This window comes from Sturnira hondurensis, unplaced genomic scaffold (genome assembly GCF_014824575.4).
Source record: "Sturnira hondurensis isolate 20B ecotype Veracruz unplaced genomic scaffold, ASM1482457v3 Scaffold0008782, whole genome shotgun sequence".
Lineage (NCBI taxonomy): Eukaryota > Metazoa > Chordata > Mammalia > Chiroptera > Phyllostomidae > Sturnira > Sturnira hondurensis.
In genome coordinates this window covers 365,204-383,348 of record NW_028081413.1, presented here as the reverse complement: position 1 = coordinate 383,348, position 18,145 = coordinate 365,204, and the positions used below count along the sequence as shown (strand labels likewise).

General features: G+C 38.2%; 1 long non-coding RNA gene across 3 annotated transcripts; it reads left to right on the top strand.

The window, feature by feature from the left end:
• The first annotated feature begins 274 nt into the window (after positions 1–274).
• On the top strand, positions 275–16,618 carry LOC118993563 (uncharacterized). Of its 3 annotated transcripts, XR_005067883.1 has the most exons (6): positions 275–392; positions 1,283–1,415; positions 1,848–1,926; positions 5,901–5,981; positions 7,721–7,828; positions 9,346–16,618. It is a non-coding gene; the product is annotated as an uncharacterized LOC118993563 (long non-coding RNA). The 3 variants fall into 3 exon arrangements; XR_005067882.1 differs by lacking the exon at positions 5,901–5,981 and having other exon boundaries at positions 277–392; XR_005067881.1 differs by lacking the exon at positions 5,901–5,981 and having other exon boundaries at positions 278–392; positions 7,717–7,828.
• Positions 16,619–18,145: the final 1,527 nt, after the last annotated feature.

Sequence of the window (18,145 nt, the reverse complement as noted above, 5' to 3'; positions counted from 1 at the left end):
TAGTCGTGCGGCCTAGCCAAACTACCACAAAGTGACACTGTCTCTATGCGGAAATAATTTTACATTCTTAACAAACGAATTACAAAAGCAGTTTTCCTGTTACCTCAACCCTGGGACCCAATCCAACAAACGAGGGACGGAAAGAATGTAGCTAACACTGTTGATTGACGTGCATTCCAACCAACCTACAACGGAAGGAGAGTACGCCCGCACAAGTTGTTATCCAATCAGTACGCGGCGGCAGAGGCGGGGCTTGTGGAAACGGCCACCACAAGGTTGGCGGACTTGTGAAGGAGCAAAGATGGCGGAGTGAGGCGCTCCGCTGCGATCCGGCCTTTGGGCCGGGGTAGGCCGGTCCCGGGTGGTCCACTGCTTCTGCTGGCTCATGCGAGGTAAGCTGAGAAGGCCCGCGACGAGAGGACAGCCAGGAATTGGCGCAGTCCACCCCTGCGGTGGAGCCCGCCTGCAGCTGGCTCGGGCTTCGGCCCGGCGTGGGTTTCCTCCCGAGCTGCGCCAGGGTGGCCGCACCCGCCTTCCCGGGTGTGTGTTATCACCACTCCGTCCTCGCCGGGCCACTGACTGACCTCAGTACCATGTCTGACTGCCGGGTGTTCCCTGGTGGTTGCGCCCCCGCGGGTGTGTGTCTGGCAGCCTCTGCGTCCCCCGTTGGTTTATCTTTTGGAGAATATATACTCCTCGCTTCGCGGCTTCATTGTCACTGTGTTGCCTTAGGCTCCGGTATCGACCCAGGCCTGTTATGGTTAGGAGTATTTTGTGTCCTTGGTCCGTCGACCTTGAGATTTGGTCTAACAGGTTGCCCGTAGGATTTTTTTGTTCCAAATTCAGAGATCCCCAGGATCTGGGGATTTAATTTGAGTCTGTGTTTTGTAGTTTTGTAGCCAGGGGACATGGTGCATGTCCCCTGGCTACCTTTGCTACATCCGTTCGTTCCCATCCCACTTCAAACTCTAAAGAGCTCAGTAAGCAGCTTTGTCCTTGTATGACCTCATAATTCCCTAAAGGGCGTTAATCTCCGCTTTCTCTGGGTCTCGGTAGAATTCTCGTTTTCCAGAGCCAGAGTCAGTATCCAGTTTTTACTTATTCATTTCTTTATAGAGAGAATTGAGAGTTTTGGGAATTATTAGAACGTCATTTGTGTAATGTAGTGGGGTTGCAAAGTATAATACTGTCAGGCATTTGTATTCGTTTTTTGTTGAACATTATGAGGTATCTTTCTTTGTAATATGGGTCGTTAAATTCTGGAACCGGTTCCTGTTTTCAGGTTTCTGGATTGGTGAAGCCTGTTTAAAACAGCACGTCAGTTGGGTCCAGTTCAAATGATATGTCATAATACAAATAAATGTTTCTGATACGCTGTTTGCTCGCCCTGGATTGAGCAGAGCTGAAAATATCAGGTAAAGGACTTTTAAATGCGATCTTTCTGTTGATTTTGTCAGGAGTAGGTTTTTCATTTCATTTGGGAGAAGAAAGAAGAAACCGGGTAGAGGAAAGGAAGAGCATTCTTCCTCCCTGCCTTACAGAGGGGAGTGGTCATCTGTACTAAAGCAAAGGTCTTTTGTGGGGAGAAGAGAGTCGTAGCATCATCTCAAGTGGGATAGTGTACCATAAAAACTTGAGAAACACTGGTCTAAGAGTTTTGACATCTCTACAAAATTAATACCAGTGCAGGTAGACAGTAACTCCCGATTGTTTCTTTTGAATAGTTTTTGATAGTGATTTTTTTAGAAAAGCTTGATTTATTTGAATAATTTTGCACAAGAATGCAAATAGCGCCAGTGGGAGCTGTATCCTTACTATAATGTTCTTTTTATTTTTCCTTATCACAGGAAGAACATTTTCCTTGACTTTTAGGTGCTTTTATATTCATCTGGAAAAGAAAAAAATTCTGAACTCAGGATTTGGCAAGTGAGTAATAGTTGCTAATGCTTCCAAATACTCTTTAAGCAGCTTGAAAATAGCTAGATAGAAGAGGAACGATAAACCATTAGCTAAAACAGAAAATGAACGTTCAAAGTAACTATAAATAATTGAAGCTTAATAAATATAAATTAAGCTTAAGCTTACATTTAAATTATTTATATTACATATAAATAATATGTAAGCTTAATCTTTTATTTTCAGCAATAGCAATGTGTTAAGTATAAAAAAGAAAAGAAAGACTTAACCATTTGCCCAAACCCACTGAGGTACAACAGTAATGGTTAAAATGATAAATTTAAAAAGTTTTTTTTTTAATTTTTTTACTTTAGGGACAGAGAGAGGAAGGGAAAGAGAGAAACATCAATTTGTTATTCCACTTAGTTTTGTATTCATTGGTTGATTCTTGTTGTGCCATGACTGGGAATTGAACCCACAGCCTTAACTTACAAGAACAACACTCTTAACTAACTGAGCTACCTGGCTAGGGCATGATAAATTTTATGTTACATGTATTTAAAAAATGGGGAAAGGGTAAGTAAAAAACTCCCAACTATAGCCCTGGTTGGCTCAGTTGGTTGTAGCATTGTCCTGTAAATCAAAAGGTCACAGGTTTGATTCCCAGGCAGGGCACATGCAGGTTTGGACCCTGGTCAGAGCAGTTAGGAGAAGCAACCAATTGATGTTTCTTCTCTCTCTCTCCTTCCCCCCACCTTTCCCCTTCCGTAAAATCAATAAGCTTGTCCTCTGGTAAGGATTTTAAAAAAAATTAAAACTTCCACTATATATTTCAATATTCATAAAAGAAATAAAAACTGGGCAAGATGTCCTTTAAGTGATAGAATCTTTATCATATGATTTACAGGAGAAGCTTTATTGCTTAGATTTAGAACCTCAAGGTCAACAGTAATAGAAACTTGACATTGGGCATAGCACAATATTGCTAGCAATTTACATATCCATAGGGAAATGATATAAATAAATGTAGGTGCTTGTGAGAAGTACTTACATGGTAGCTTTAATTCTGGAAATAGAATGATCTCATATATATTAAAGGGAAAAGCAAGGTGCAGAACTAAGTATTGTATGCTTTCATTTTGGGGGAGGAAATAAATGTACTTACACAGATTTTATGTAGCTGTAGAATATCTCTAAAAGGATATGCAAGAGACACTGTATATCTTATTTCACTTTGTCCTGTCATGTGCATTTGTTACCTTTTAAGTAAATAATTTAAAATATCCAAACAAAGGATAATTTAAAATATCCAAACAAATATTTATTTATCAAATAAATATTTGATAAATGTCTAAGAAGTTAAATTTTTGCCAGGCAGTAATTTTATATTACTATGAGTCCATTCATATCTGAATGGGCAGAAACAAGCCCAGCACTTTTTTTTTCTAATTCCTCATCCAAGGATATGTTAATTGATTTTTTAATAAGATTTTATTTATTTGTTTATTTATTTATTTATTTATCTTTAGAGGGGAAGGAAAGAGGGAGAGAAACATCAGTGTACAGTTGGTTGCCTTTCGTGCGTCCCCTGCTGGGAGTTGGCCTGCAGGGAACTGGACTACAACCCAGGCATGTGCCCTGACTGGGAATCGAACCACGATCTTCTGGTTCACAGGCCGGTGCTCAGTCCACTGAACTACACCAGCCAGGGCTGTTCATTGATTTTTAGAGAGGAAGAGAAAGTGAGAGAAACATCTATTGGTTGCTTCCCCTATGTGCTTTGACTAGGGATCAAACTCACAACCTGGGTATGTGCCCTCACCTGGAAATAACCACAACATTTGGTATTCTGGATGAAACTCTAACCAACTGAGTCACCTGGCCAGGGCCCCAGCATTTTTTTTTTAATAAGACACTGAAAAGGCTTAATTAGACTGACAGTGATAGCCACTGTGTTTTGTGAAATGTGTTCTGAATTTACTGCTTACATAGCAAAGTAAGAAAGGGAGTATTTCACTCCCAAGTCCTTAGAGGAAGCATAGTGTATTGATGCATAACAAATGACCTGAAATTTAATGGATTAAAATAACAGTATATCTCCCCGGCTGGTATGGCTCAGTGGATTGAATGGTGGCCTGTGAACCAGAGGGTCACTGGTTCGATTCCTAGTCAAGGCACATGCCTGGGTTGCAGGCCAGTTCCCAGCAGGGGACACATGAGAGGCAACCATACACTGATACTTCTCTTCCTCTCTCACCCTCTAAAGATAAAGAATTAAAATCTTTTAAAAAAAGGTTTTTTAAATCTTTATTCTCTGCAAAAAAAACCCAAAACAAAACAGCAGTATATCCCTGACTGGTGTGGCTCAGTTGGTTGGTTCATACCACAAAGTGAAAGGTTGCCAGTTTGCTTCCTAGTCAGGGCACAAGCTTGGGTTGTGGGCCTGGTCCCTGGTTGGGGTGCATGTGAGAGGCAGCCAATCTTTGTTTCTCTCACACATTTGTGTTTCTCTCCCTCTCTCCATCCCTCCCTTCCCCTCTCTCAAAAAGAAAGAAAATCTTAAGAAAAAAACTAGTATACATGTTATTTCTCACAGATTTGTGTGGGTCAGAAATTAGCAGCTTAGCTGGGCATTTCTGGCTTGAGGTCTCATAAGGTTTCAGTCAAGATACTGTCTGGATTGGCAGTCTCATTCCATGGTGGCTCATTCTCGGGGCTGGCAAATTTCATGCTGGGGATGGGAAACCTCAGTTCTTTGTGATGTTAGCCTCCTTCCTGCTTGCTTGACTGTTGTCATAATACAACATCTGCCTTCTCCCAGAACAGGCAATCTAGGACAACAAAGTAGAAATTGGCTCTCTATCCATAACCTTGGCCCAGAAGTCACTCACTATCATTTCCTCCTCATTCTGTTGGTCACTATTTTAATACCAACTAGTGTACTTTTATACAGTAAGTCAAATAGCAGGGTCCCCAATAAGACTGCCTTCATGTTAAACGCCAGTCGTATATTGGAGGATTCCCGAGCCACATGAACAACTGAACAACTGACCGCAAATTCATGGCTTCCTATGACTCTGTCCAAACCAACTTATGGTTTTATTGACTTTCTGTTTTCATGTTTTATTTGACTCTGCTCTAATTTTTTCCCCTTCCTTCTTGATAGCTTTCTAATTAGTTTATTCTTTTTCTAGTTAAGGTGTAAAGTTAGGTTGTTGCTTTGAGCTCTTTGTTTTTTAATGTGAGCCTTTACAGCTGTAAATTTCTCTCTTAGGACTGCTTTTGCTACATCCCATAAGTTTTGGTGTGTTGTGGTTTTGTTTTGTTTTTATTTGTCTCAAGATATTTTCTAATTTCCCTTGTGATTACTTTGACTCATTGGTTGTTTTGGTGTGTTGTCTAATTTCCACAGGCTCATTTATTGTAAACAGGAATTTAGAGTCTCCCTACCAGGGACAAAAGCCAGTTAAATTATTTATTATTCAACCCTGGCTGGGTGTGGCTCAGTGAATTGAACACTGGCCTGCAACTGAAAGGTCACCAGTTCTTTTTTTTTTTTTTAATACACAGTTCTTTTTTTTTTTTTTAAGATTTTATTTATTTTTGGAGATGGGAAGGGAGGGAGAAAGAGAGAGAGAAACATCAATGTGGTTGCCTCTTGCATGGCCCCCAGTTGGGGGTATACGAGAGGCATCTGATGATAGATGTTTCTCTGTACATTGACACATCAACGTTTTCTCTTTTTCTCCTTCCCTTCCCTTTCTTTTAAAAGTAAACAAAATCTTTAAAAAGGTAAACAATTTGAAAATTCATTATTATACAGTAGTCACTTAGATCAACCCTGATGCTTTATTAGAGGGACTATAAAAAAGTGTGACTACTGGGAGGCAGCAGTGACCAGGGACCATTTTGGAAGCTAACTGCTACATGAAGTCATTTGACTCAGATCTGACTAGGATAAGTACTGCATTGAAATTCCCTGTTTTCCCTTTCCATTCATTTAGTAAGTCAAGTTTTCTGAATAGAAAGTTACTTGTATAATCAACAGCAATGAGCAGACAGCTTCAGAGACACAGAAGTGCCAAGTAAGCTGCCAACTTACAGGGATATTTTGTGTTTTATAGATCAGTGTCTAATTGTAGTTTCCTCACCTAACTCTAGAGCCTCTGTCTATTTAAATTTTAACTCATGTTGGCTCAGTGTATTTAATAGCCCTGCTATGCTCATTCATTCAACAAATTTTTATTAAGTGCGTACCATGGGTCACACCCTATTCTTGAGATTCATCAGTTAACAAAATGGGTTTCTTCCTGGTGGACCTTACATTTTAGACAAGACAGTAAATGAGAAACATAGTAAGTACCTTATGTAGTAGGTTAGATAGTATTGTGTGCAATGGATAAAAGGAAAAGTAGAGCAGGGTAAAGGGAAATGGTGGGAGTGTGTCTGTGGGTGGGATTGCCGGGGGGGGGGGGGGGGGGGGGGGGGGGGGGNGCGGGGGGGCGGGCGGGCGGTGGGTAACCTAAATAGGGACTCAAAATAGGCCTCGTTGAGAAGATAGCATTGGAGTAAAGGTGAGAGGACTTAATTAAGCAAATACCTGGGGAAGAGTCTTCTCAAAAAGGTGACATCCAGTACAAAGGCTGTAAGGTAGGAGCATACCTGACATTTGAGGAAGAGCAAGGAGTCCACTGGTTGGAACCCATGATGGAGGCAGGGAGGGGTGTGGAGTTGAGGGTCAGAAGAGATAATGGTGGAAGGGGTGTGATGTAGGTCTTAAGGGGAATCTTGTAGGTCAATCTTTGGTCAGAACTTTGGCTTTTATATTGAGCTATTCAGTTTTCAAAAGGGTCCAACAGTTTGTGTTACATATGAGGTCTGTCTCTAAAAAGTCCAGCCATTGCTAATATAACGAAAATGGTTTGTGCAACATTGATGTAACCTGGCTGCCAAGGAGAATGGACTGGAATACACAAGTATGAACAATGATGACTTCACTGTACTGGTCAGTGGGGCAGTAGACACCATTGAGTAAGCATGTGTGTTGTGTGGCCATTGCATTCATACCAACTTCAAGCAGAGCAATGAATCTGCATCAAATCTTGCATTAAGTTTGCACATTCCTCTGTGGAAACTTCCCGTGATTCAGAAGGCCACAGCTATGGGCAACTGGTGACTGGCAGCATTATCACAACAATGCACCCACTCATGCATCATGTCTCCTGGAGAGGTTTTTCACAAAACATCAAAGCACCCAGGTGACTCAGCCCCCCTAACAGCCCAGATTTGGTGCCCTGCGACTGTCGGGTTTTCCCAAAACTAAAGTCACCTTTGAAAGAGAAGAGATTTTAGACCATCAGTGAGATTCAGGAAAATACAATGGGGCAGCTGATGGCGATTGTATGAGGTCCCAGGTGCCTATTTGTAGGGGACTGAACCCCCCTATAAGTTGTCCTATGTACATGGTTTCTTGTGTCTTGTATCTTCTTCAGTAAATGTCTCTATATTTCATATCGCATGGCTGGATACTTTCTGGATAGACCTCATGTGTATGTGTTTAGAGTGTAGAAAATGGAATAGTCATGACTAATATCTGAAATTGGGTATTTTGAAGAAAATACAAGCTTATGATATTCTAGCATTATTTCCTAATATTAAAATAATGATTGTATGCATTTTTATTAGTCCTGCTGAAGGAAAAAAAGAAAAATCTATGTATTTTTAAGGCTTGTTTTGTGCTTGTTTGGTTATATATTCTAGAAAGAACTAGCTTTTTTTTTTTTTTTAATCCTCAGGCAAGGATATGTTTATTGATTCTAGAGAGAGAGGAGGAGGAAAAGAGAAAGAGAAAAGAAGACATCAGTGTGAAAGAAAAGCAAGGATCATTTGTCTCCCATATACACCCCAGCTGGGAATCAAACCCACCACCCAGGTATGACCCCGGACTGGGAATCCAGCCTGCAACAGTTTGGTGCACCAGCCAGTGCTCCAACTAACTGGCCGTCTGGCCAGCTCACTGCCAATTATCTTGCCATCAGAACTCAACTGTCTGACTCTAGTGGCTGACGCAAGCTTTGAATCAGCCTGAGTAAGCTTATGTAATGAAATAACTCTGTTCCTGGTACAGTTATAAAGGCCTGTCTATGGATTGACTGTATTTTTTTCCCTTATACTGCTGCTTTGGCAACAAATGCAAATTCCATAATTCTCTTAATCTTGATTTGATTCTAAATTAATTTACATTTGCCTTTCATAAGTTTTGATTCACTACTGTGTCACCTTCAACCAGAAGAGGTTATTCATGTTCAGTGAAGTAACTTTTCTTGGATATATATGACATACTAAAAAAGGGCTAATTAGCTAATTGCTATTTGCCATTTTTGTAAGTCATAGTAATTTAAGCTGTTGATAGCATCAGTGATTTTTAAATGTTTTATTATAAAATATATATAATGTAAATAAAAGTTATCATTTTAACCATTTTTAAATGTGCAATTCATTGGCATTAAGTACATTCACATTATTTTGCAACCATTACTAGCATCTGTTTCTAGAACTTCCTCATCATCCCATACAGAAACTCAGTTCCCATTAATCAATAACTCCCAATTCCACTTTTTGTCCCTATGAATGTGCTTATTCTAGGAATCTCATAAAAGTGGGATTATACAATATTTATTCTTTTTTGTCTGATTGACTTTTGTAGATACTTGCAGTTTAACAAGTGCTATGTTTAACCGCAGTGAACTGCTAATGTTTTTAAATGCTTGTATTTGGTGATCATGATACAGTACAAATTATTTTACTTTACAGTTGTTCAATGTTAGTCTTGTGTAGTTGAAGATAATCCAAAGTAAGATGATTCATATGTGGCATGAGTACTGAGTATTTAGACATCAGATTTGGAGTACAGTATTGCTTTTATCTATTTGTCTATTTTAATCCTCACCTGAGGATATGTTTATTGATATTTTAGAGAGAGAGAGAAACATCCATTGATTGCCTTGGGTACACACCCTAACTGGGGATTGAACCCACAACCTTTTGATGAATGGGATGATGCTCAAAACACCTGAGCCACCTGGCCAGGGCAAGTACTACACTGCTTTTAAACACAAATATTTTATATCATTTTATGACTATAAAAACTTAGAGTACATTACTCCATTCCTATAAGAGGAAATTAAGGTGTATATTTCACTTCATGTAAGTTTTTATATACATCTCACTTTTTTGTAACATACTTAATGTGTGTTTTTCTGGCTACTGCTTTTGCTTTTCTGATAACAATGCTGAATTTAGTATTATGGTTGGACATTTTCTTTTAGACAAAGTGTAATCCAAAACATTGTTTTCTTTCTATGTGTTAAATATTATTTGTAAAAGTAAGCTCATGCAGGAAGTACCTGTTCTAATCTTCCTGTTTTTTAACTTATTTTATATTTCTAGGTATTTCTATGTTGTCTTCTGGAGTGGGTAATCCTATCTCTTCTATCCAGTCACTTTCCATAATCTTGAAATTCGAATATCTCTTCTCTACACTTTACCTCCATGATTTGGATTGGAAAGTCTGCTTTTCTCTTTTCCCCACGTCAGAAATTCAACACAGAGAAGCTCCTGGTATGCAGTCATTCTGCCAACTTCTTCAGGAAGAAAGAAGCAACTGACCTGTTTCTTCTGCCGTTTTCTTAATTGTAAAGAAATTATTTCACAAGCTGAAGAGTGATGTTAATTTGAAACAGGTGCTTAGATAGTGGTCTTTGTGAACTTTCTACCTTTTTTTCCCAGCAAGAAGACTATATAAATCGCAAGTACCAAGGTTTTTGTTGTTGTTTTTTAATGTCTTCCAGTTTTAGCACTATCATAAGCACAGCTGCAACTACAGGAGTAAATTACAAACATGTTGTAATTGGAAATGAAAGAGATGCTAAATGCATATATCTTCTGGCTCATCCTGTGACATAAATTAACTGGCTAAGAACAGAGGTCCAGTATTGTAGTTAAACCTTTGATGTGATAAAGAAGCAGAAAAACAAAATATCAAAAAGCTAATTTCATGTCTGAATAAATCAAAACCATCTCTGTATAAATACATATTTTAACATGTAAATCCACATTTTTGGATGAGAAGAGCAATTTTTCCCCTAGATGAAGCTGTTCTTTCTCAGAGGTCTTTGGACATTTGGTATTTTAAAGTGTTTATATCTGTTCTTCTAAGGAAGGTCCATATTGTGCAGATGCTAACCCTATGAATGCATGCTTGGGGTTGGTGAAAGTTTGGTAAAAGGAAACAAAAGTTTTGAGTCCAATGATGGAACCCTGTTTACCTCCCTAGGATGAGAAACTGCTGTTATATTACCATTCTTCTTTGTGGAATCTTACATAGCACTTAAGACTTTTTCCATGCTGCTAAGCTGGAAGATAAGTGGCGTAAGTTGTTTTTCCATTCAGAAGATGGCATGGACCCTACAGTATAACCTGCATTCAACTTTGGGCATGGAGGAATGGGGCAAAATGAGAAAACTTGCCATATGACTCCCCTCTCCTATGAAAAGGAAGCAAAAATGACTTACAGTTCCACCTGACTTGATGGCGTTTTACATCCTATAGCTGTTTTTTGTAAAAGCATAAATAACTTTTTCATTTGATCCAAGACCAGTACTTGGATGTTTGATTTCTTTTTCTAGATGACAGCTGTAGAGTCAGGCTGAAAAGGCTGGGACTTGGGTAACTTTCCTCATTCTCATTAGAGAATGGGCCTCAGACGCAATGTGCCTGAACTGGTCATTGGTTCACTGTACAAGAAATTCAGGTCTGAAAAAAACCTGAAACAAGAAAAATAGTCCCAATAAGAAGTATGGGTCTTACTTTCCCTTAAAACTTATGCTGTAGAGGAAAGACTATACTGTAGGGCTCTTCTTCCTTCAGAATCAACAGAAGATAGTGTGTGCATTGTTAAATCTCTGCATAAGAAGAATGACCTCTTTATGAGTCTTTGTGATTGGAGAAAGAATTTAAAGCTTCCTAGTTGAGATTAAGAACAAATCATCTTAGATTATCTCTGTGATTTAGGAAATGTTTGCTTAGGGGCAGATTTACCAAAATTTGAGAGTGATAGAACTGGCCAAAAAGTGGAGATGTTGAGCACTCTTGATTAGTTTAATTGGTCAACCCAATTTGAAATGGCATAAGAAAGCTTTGTAGTAAAAATAAATAGATAAAATGTCATTTTCTCTAATTGAGGGCTATTACTGAGTGGTAAAGCATAGAAGTAACTTTGGGTAAAGGTAACAATTTTTTTCTCAAACTCCCAGCCACTTCCAGATATTTTAGTATTTTAGAATCATTAAGACAATAGAATTTACGTACATGGGTTCCACTGGTATAATGAGACTATCACATAGAAAAGTCCTATCTTTAGTTGTTTGTTACCTATCTTCCTCCTGTCCTTTTGGCAACTTTCTGGGTAGGACCATTTGGCAGGAAATAGGGGCCCTGTACTATGAGCATAGTGAAACCATCCCTGGCCCACTTGTTTGAATAGGTTATCAGACTCGGCTTCTCCGGTTGCTTTACATTTTTTCATTTCATAGCTAAGAGAACCACTGTTTAATGTTCTTTCAAGTTGTTTCTGCATCTTGTTAGCAAATGGCATTTAACAAAGTGAGTATATTCCACTTGTCCAGCGTATACTTATATGGACATTTTTTTCCTGGTCTATTTTGGTCCCCTTCTTATGGCAAAAGTAATTTTAGACAGGACTATGCCTCAAGCTATAGTTGTGCCTACTTCCTCTCCTTTGTTCATCCATGTTAGCTGGCAGGTTTTGGGGGGCTTTTTTGTTTGTTTTTTAAGTTAAAAACGGGATATGTGCAATAGAAATATATATATGTATATTTTAATACTTGTGGACAAATGTTACAAGTTGTTTCAGAACAACAAAATCACCAATGTCTTCCATTTTGAGATGTGTATAGTTTTGTAAGCATTAGTGCTTGGTAGCATATTGTAGTGCCATGTTAGGAGTTAGTGCATGAACCTAGTAATAATTTAAACTTCAGGATGAATTATAATAACCAGTAGTGTAAAAAGTGGAAAATTTAGACTTTTTTCATAAGTTTCTGTACCCATGATATTCTCCCTGGGGAGAGAATAGGCCAAAAAGACTCATTTATAAATAGTAATGTGGAATCACAATGTGAAATACTGTGTTTGAGGATATTTAAGTTTTCCATGAGGTAGCTGGAAACCAGCTGCCGTTGTGTCTTATGAAACCTCACATCAAAACGTGGCCCCATTTCATGATTCCGCTTTGCTCAGATTGAGGTGAGATTGTTCTTATGCTGTTTTCACAATTTTATGTCTTTTACGTTTATTATTTTCCCTACTCCTTTTGCATCAAATTATATCGCACGTCTTACTGAGATGCTCTGTTAGTTGCTTAAATGAGTGCTTTTCTAATCTGCAGGTCATTTACCCTTTCTGTCTGCAGCATGCCATGTGTCAGTAGTTCAGAGTGTCCTGCATTAATTTGTCATGTGCTTTTCTCATTTCCACATTTGCTAAATTGTGTATTGTTGGAATTCCAGACCTTTTCATGGAATTGGAAATGCAGCCAACTGAGCCTATGTAGGTTGCCATGTAGTAACTTTTGGTTGGTCATAGCTGCCTGAGATGGCTTTCACTTTTCTACTTTCCTCGCAGACATAAAAGTTATTTTGTTCTGAAAGCATAAGATAGCTTACTGTAGAAAAGAAATTCCTACCTCTAAAAGCTGCCTTGAGAACTGGGAAGTGGCAGTTTTCTGGGGTGATTTTTAAATCTCAGTATTAGGAAGAGTCCAGGATTTATTGACACAGGTCCTGCAGTCAAGCATGATAAGAAATGCAAAACTATTTTAACGCGGTGTGGCTTGTGTGTAGAAGCAGACTTGGACAAATAGACTCTTCTGTAGCAGATCTCCAGGGACCCAGGTTTCAACTCATAGTGTACTTTAAGTAGTTGTACTTTTGGCTCAAGTAGTTTAGTGCCTGTTGAGAATCCATTTCTGAAAAGCATTTAAATATTTTTTTAAAATACCTCTGAAAAGGTAATGAATGCAAAATAGCACAGTATATATAGCAAAGGGTATTCCCTATTGCAAAAAAAAAAAAGCCATAAAATGAACTGATACTTTTTGAGAAGTAGAATTTTAGTAGCAATAACAGTTTTGGCATGTGTAGTAAGCTTCATTAGCAAGATTGTATAGTAGAGTAAGTATCACTAGAGTTTGTGATGCTCTGTGGTTAACAGAGTTGCACAAAAGGATGTTCTAGATAAAGAGCGTATAAAAGGTACTTTTAAAACTATGAATGTATGTGAATATATCAGTGAGAAATAGCAACTTTGTGTAAGTTAAAGGTTAAAAACCCTATTGGTTTCCTAGAGCAGAGGGTTAGAGCCATTGAATGAAATTTTCCTAGTGCTTAACCTGGAAATAAATGTACACTTACTGATGAAATCCCACTGAAGCCATCGTGGGGGCTTTTGCTTATGATTTTTTTTTAAAGCATCTGGCTAATAGTGTAGTTTCTGTTTTGTCACCGTATCTTTCTCCATTAGTTTCCTGGGTTCACTTTTAAAAAGGAAAAGTTTATTGTGTATATGTATTTAGGGTTAAAAAGAACAAGAACTTGGATAACTAGCTGACCTATGGTTAGTTTAGGGGAGTTAAGATTTAAAGATGTAAAACAAAAGGATTGAAGGGAATAGCCAAAGACAGTATGTTTGTTTTTTAAACCTTGTCTAATATAGATGTGCTAGGCCTGTGGCCTGTAACTACTTATTTTAATGAGAACCCAGCAAACTAGTTTCTTGATCTGAACAAGCTTAGAACTCACATCAGGATGTAATAGTGGAATGAGGGTGGCTTCTTACTCCCTTTTACCTCATGTCATCTTGGCCATTTAGCACCTTGAAGGACGTCCCTGAGAAGACTTGGTCTCTGTTCCCTGGTTTTTCCAGGGGAAGAAAAAAACTAAAAGGTAAATGGAGAAGATCTAAGAAAATAGTGCCTCTTGAATATTTAATTCTTATATGGCAACTCCAAAGGATAGGGAGGCTATAGTAAATTGATTATAGCTCCTCTTTAAATGTCCCACGCCATCAGTTGGTGTTAAGGACATTGGAATAACCAAGCAATATTCATACATCCGCATGATCATGAGGACACCAGTATTACTGTGATGTCAACAGTTTAGTTTCTTAGAACAATTAAAACTTACCCTTAACAGCCACATCAGTGGTTTCAAATGCTAAAATGTGCTACAAGTTTTTGTAGTTTCAAAGTATACAATTAATTACTTTTCATTGTCGTCTCATGTTTACTCTTTGTGTACCTTTGATATGCAAAATATGAAGAGACCCTTGTTCTCCAGGAGTTTACATTATCATGGTGCTGCTGGTGCAAGCAAATTACTTCTAGTTTATTCAGAACATTGCTTGGCTATTAATCATACCATATTTGGAAGGATCCCTTGACCAACCGTTTTCAAAACCAGAGGGCTATGCTAAATTTCAGGGCATTGATTTTTGCGTTTACATTGTATTAGCTCTGCTGTTCATAAACTCCTTTCCCCCGGGAGCTGGGCAGGTAATGCTCTTAATATGAATTAAAGAAGAAACCACTCTAAGAGCACCTTTACCATCCCTACACCACTTATGCTCCTCTATGCTACAGCAGTCAAAAGGCCAAGAAACTTACTGCTCCAGAAGACTGTGCATCTCTCAATTCTCTCTTTTCCCAGAGTTTTTACATCATTCTCTATCCAGAAGGACCAGGATTTGCAATTAAATTAAACCTTTTATAACTGAGTAGTGGTCCTAATTTTAAATTTTGTGTGTGACTTTTGTACCTCTATTCTGAAGCAGCATTGTGATGGATATGGAGCACCTGCTTGCATTTCTAAGCAATTGCTTTATTAACCCCCATTTTTTATTGGAACTTTGCATGTATCCTTGTTTCTAATTCCTCCGAATCAAGGGATTTACTTTGCATGTTTATTAAAACTGGGTCTGGATGAAAGTGCAAGAAATAGTAGCAGGCCTACAACTCTGATTTTAGAGTGCTGATATTCTAATGCATGGTTGGTTCAAAACGTCCAGTATTACGTGGCTACTAGTAATTATATATATATATATGCATTTATTAATAATGAAGCAATAGACTTAAACCAGTAGCTTGAATTTATTGTTTGGATCATTAGATTTCCTTTTCTAATTAAAGATGATTTTAACTTCCATTGGAAATGGGAGCTAGATGATAAACAGGAGCAACTGTAAGACATTCAGTCAGGAATAGAGCATAACAGTGCTCATCACCCTCTAACCTCTTGCCTGTTTCCATTAGTCCCCAAGCATGTTTAAAAACAATATAAAAGGCACAAACTAAGCATGTGGAATAAATACAGCTATGGCTATAGTAATTGGGTGCAGAGTTTCAGAAAGGGTAGGAAAGTAGGGAATATAAGTGTGGAGTATGTAAAAGAATTAGATAGGGGTTTGATAAAGTTTATGTGGCTCAAATTTGCATCTCATAACTAGAATCTTGGAAGTGAATAGAGGCAATGTGCACATATTTCATGTTTCAGGATTTTCAGATAACTAGGCTACTTTCTGGATGGTACTGGTATGGTATCCAAGAAGGATCCCTGCAGAAAAGAAACTGCTCCATTTTGTGGCAATAGTCCTGAAAATATTAACATACCTGTGGGTTAGTTTCTCTTTTGTTACTGTATTACATTAACACTTTTTTTAAAAAAAATAGCCAGAGTTTTATTCTTGATACTTCGGTCAGATGGCATTTCTTGCCTAAAGCTTTTGATACCAACCAAACAGGAGCAAGTTTTCATATTTGTTTATTGTGGTAGCTTAACATTTTTTAGATGATTTCTAACTTTGGAATAATCCTTGTAAATGATGGATACATAATGTAAATGGATTAATTATATCTGAAAGAGGCCTAAACAGGATTAGACTAGACATTTGGCTATGGGATTTCACTCCAAATACCTTTTGAGGATATGTAAGTTTAACATCATTGCAGTATCTGGTCTCCACTCAAATACAAGAAGTGAGATGTCATATCCCATGTTTAAATCTTCTCTTCGCCATGCATTAGTAACATGCCTGTCAACCAGTGAAATCAGTGAAGATTTAAGGACTGAGTTTCTCTAAGCTCCTTTCCCATTTCACTAAGGCATATTAAAAGTTACTGGGAAAACAGGCATCACAGGTTTCTCCATGAGCCCATATTACCTAAGCTTCCTTTTAATTCAAAATAGATATTTTAGGGTTACTAAGAGTCTTAAGAAGATTTTGTGTCCTGTTGTGATGGTTTGCCATGCCACTGACTGAAATCTATTTTTCTCCCAGGGATAAGAAAGATATTCTGGCAATACATTATCAGTCCTTAAACAACAGTAATCACTTTAGGGCTTACCCTAAAATTACTCATCACTTGTAATTTAAAAGATTCCCATTAGAGTACCCTTCACATAGAATTTTATGTACTGTCCTGTTGAGTACAGTTGCCGCTTGTTTTTACTTGCTGTTCTGCATCTTCTCCCTTGCACCACTGGTATAGATGATAATGTTAAAAGAATTTCATTGAATGTTAAAGTATTACAAAAGGCAGCTTGCTTTTAAATCTATGCATCTTTGGGATTTTAGAAAAAGATTTTATTCTTTGATGTAAAAAGGAACTGTTTTAAGAGTTGGAAACTCTGCACCTCTGTATATGTATATTTTGGCAATAAAGCAGCATGAGCTGAGAATGCACCGAAATTTCACCGTGTTGTTACTTGGACTGGGTCATTTCTAATGATGCCATAAATTATGGAGATGGGAAAAGGAACCTATCCACAAACCTGTGCTGAGGACCAGGCTCCAGGTACCCGAGTTGTGGTTTCCAATGTCCAAAGGAACAGACAACCATCTGAAGAAAGAGGCATCCCATTTATTTATTTTCAAGTTGTAAGAGAATGTTTATTTAGAAAGTTACAGAGGTAGAAGAAATGAGGCATCTGGGCTGCATAGGTCACAGGCAAAAGGAAGGTCTTTGGAGCTTAGAAAGAAGACAAGGATGAGAAAGGTAACACTCCCAAAAGGACAGAGCACTGAGAGGCATCCCATTTAAAGTTGTTCCATTCCCTCCTTTGGGGCCAGGCTTACGCTAGGTCTGTGAGCAAATGTTTCTGGTGAAGAAATAGTGATCTATGTACAGTAATGACAACCACTGCAGGGAATGGTTCCTACCTGAAATACATAAAGCATTTAAGACCTTTTAATATTTAAATGTTGGCTAAGTTAAAACTAAAGATGTTTTAACACTAAAAGAGATCCTTCTTCAAGTGAAAAGTAAAAAATCAGACCTGACCTGGCTGGTGTAGCTCAGTGGATTGAGCGCGGGCCTGCGAACCACAAGATCGCGGTTCGATTCCCAGTCAGGGCACATGCCTGGGTTGCAAGCCAGTTCCCTGCAGGCCAACACCCAGCAGGGGACGCATGAAAGGCAACCATACATTGATGTTTCTCTCCCTCTCCTTCCCCTCTAAAAAAAAAAAAAAAAGATAAATAAATAAATAATCAGACCTTACAAATTTCTTTGGGATTGAATATTGTAGAGGAACAAAATCTGTGTGGTTTTTTTATGGTGTGACTAATAGTGCCTTTGATTTATGAGACTATTCATTTAACATACAGTTACTGATACAGTTCATTCCCAGATGCTAGATCTTGGGCTTACAATAATGAAGATGGTTTCTGCTATTAATTAAGGAGCTTTTGAGTTTAAAACTCAGGGACCTTCAGTATGCAGGTTTATTCTTACATGGAATCTTGAAACTTATTCAATATACAGACAATAATACATGGTATCAAACTTTAGTAAAGTAGTCTTAGAATCTGTTAGTGTCAGCCACTCTATCATCGATGTTTGTTCGACTCTGAGAGGGGCTCTTACACTACTTAAAGCACATTTAAGAAGTCAGCCACTTGTGAGAATATCAATTAGCATAACATTTAAGAAGTAGTAATATCAAAATTGTAAATGCACATGTCCTTTGACACTGTACTAAAAGTCACTCAACAGAAATACCAGTACACTTCCGGCCAAGATGGCGGCGTAGGTTCAAACACTGTGCCCCCTCCCACAACTAAATTTAAAGAAGGCAAAGTTTTAGAAACAAAAATGCAGCCAAAACAGTGAAAA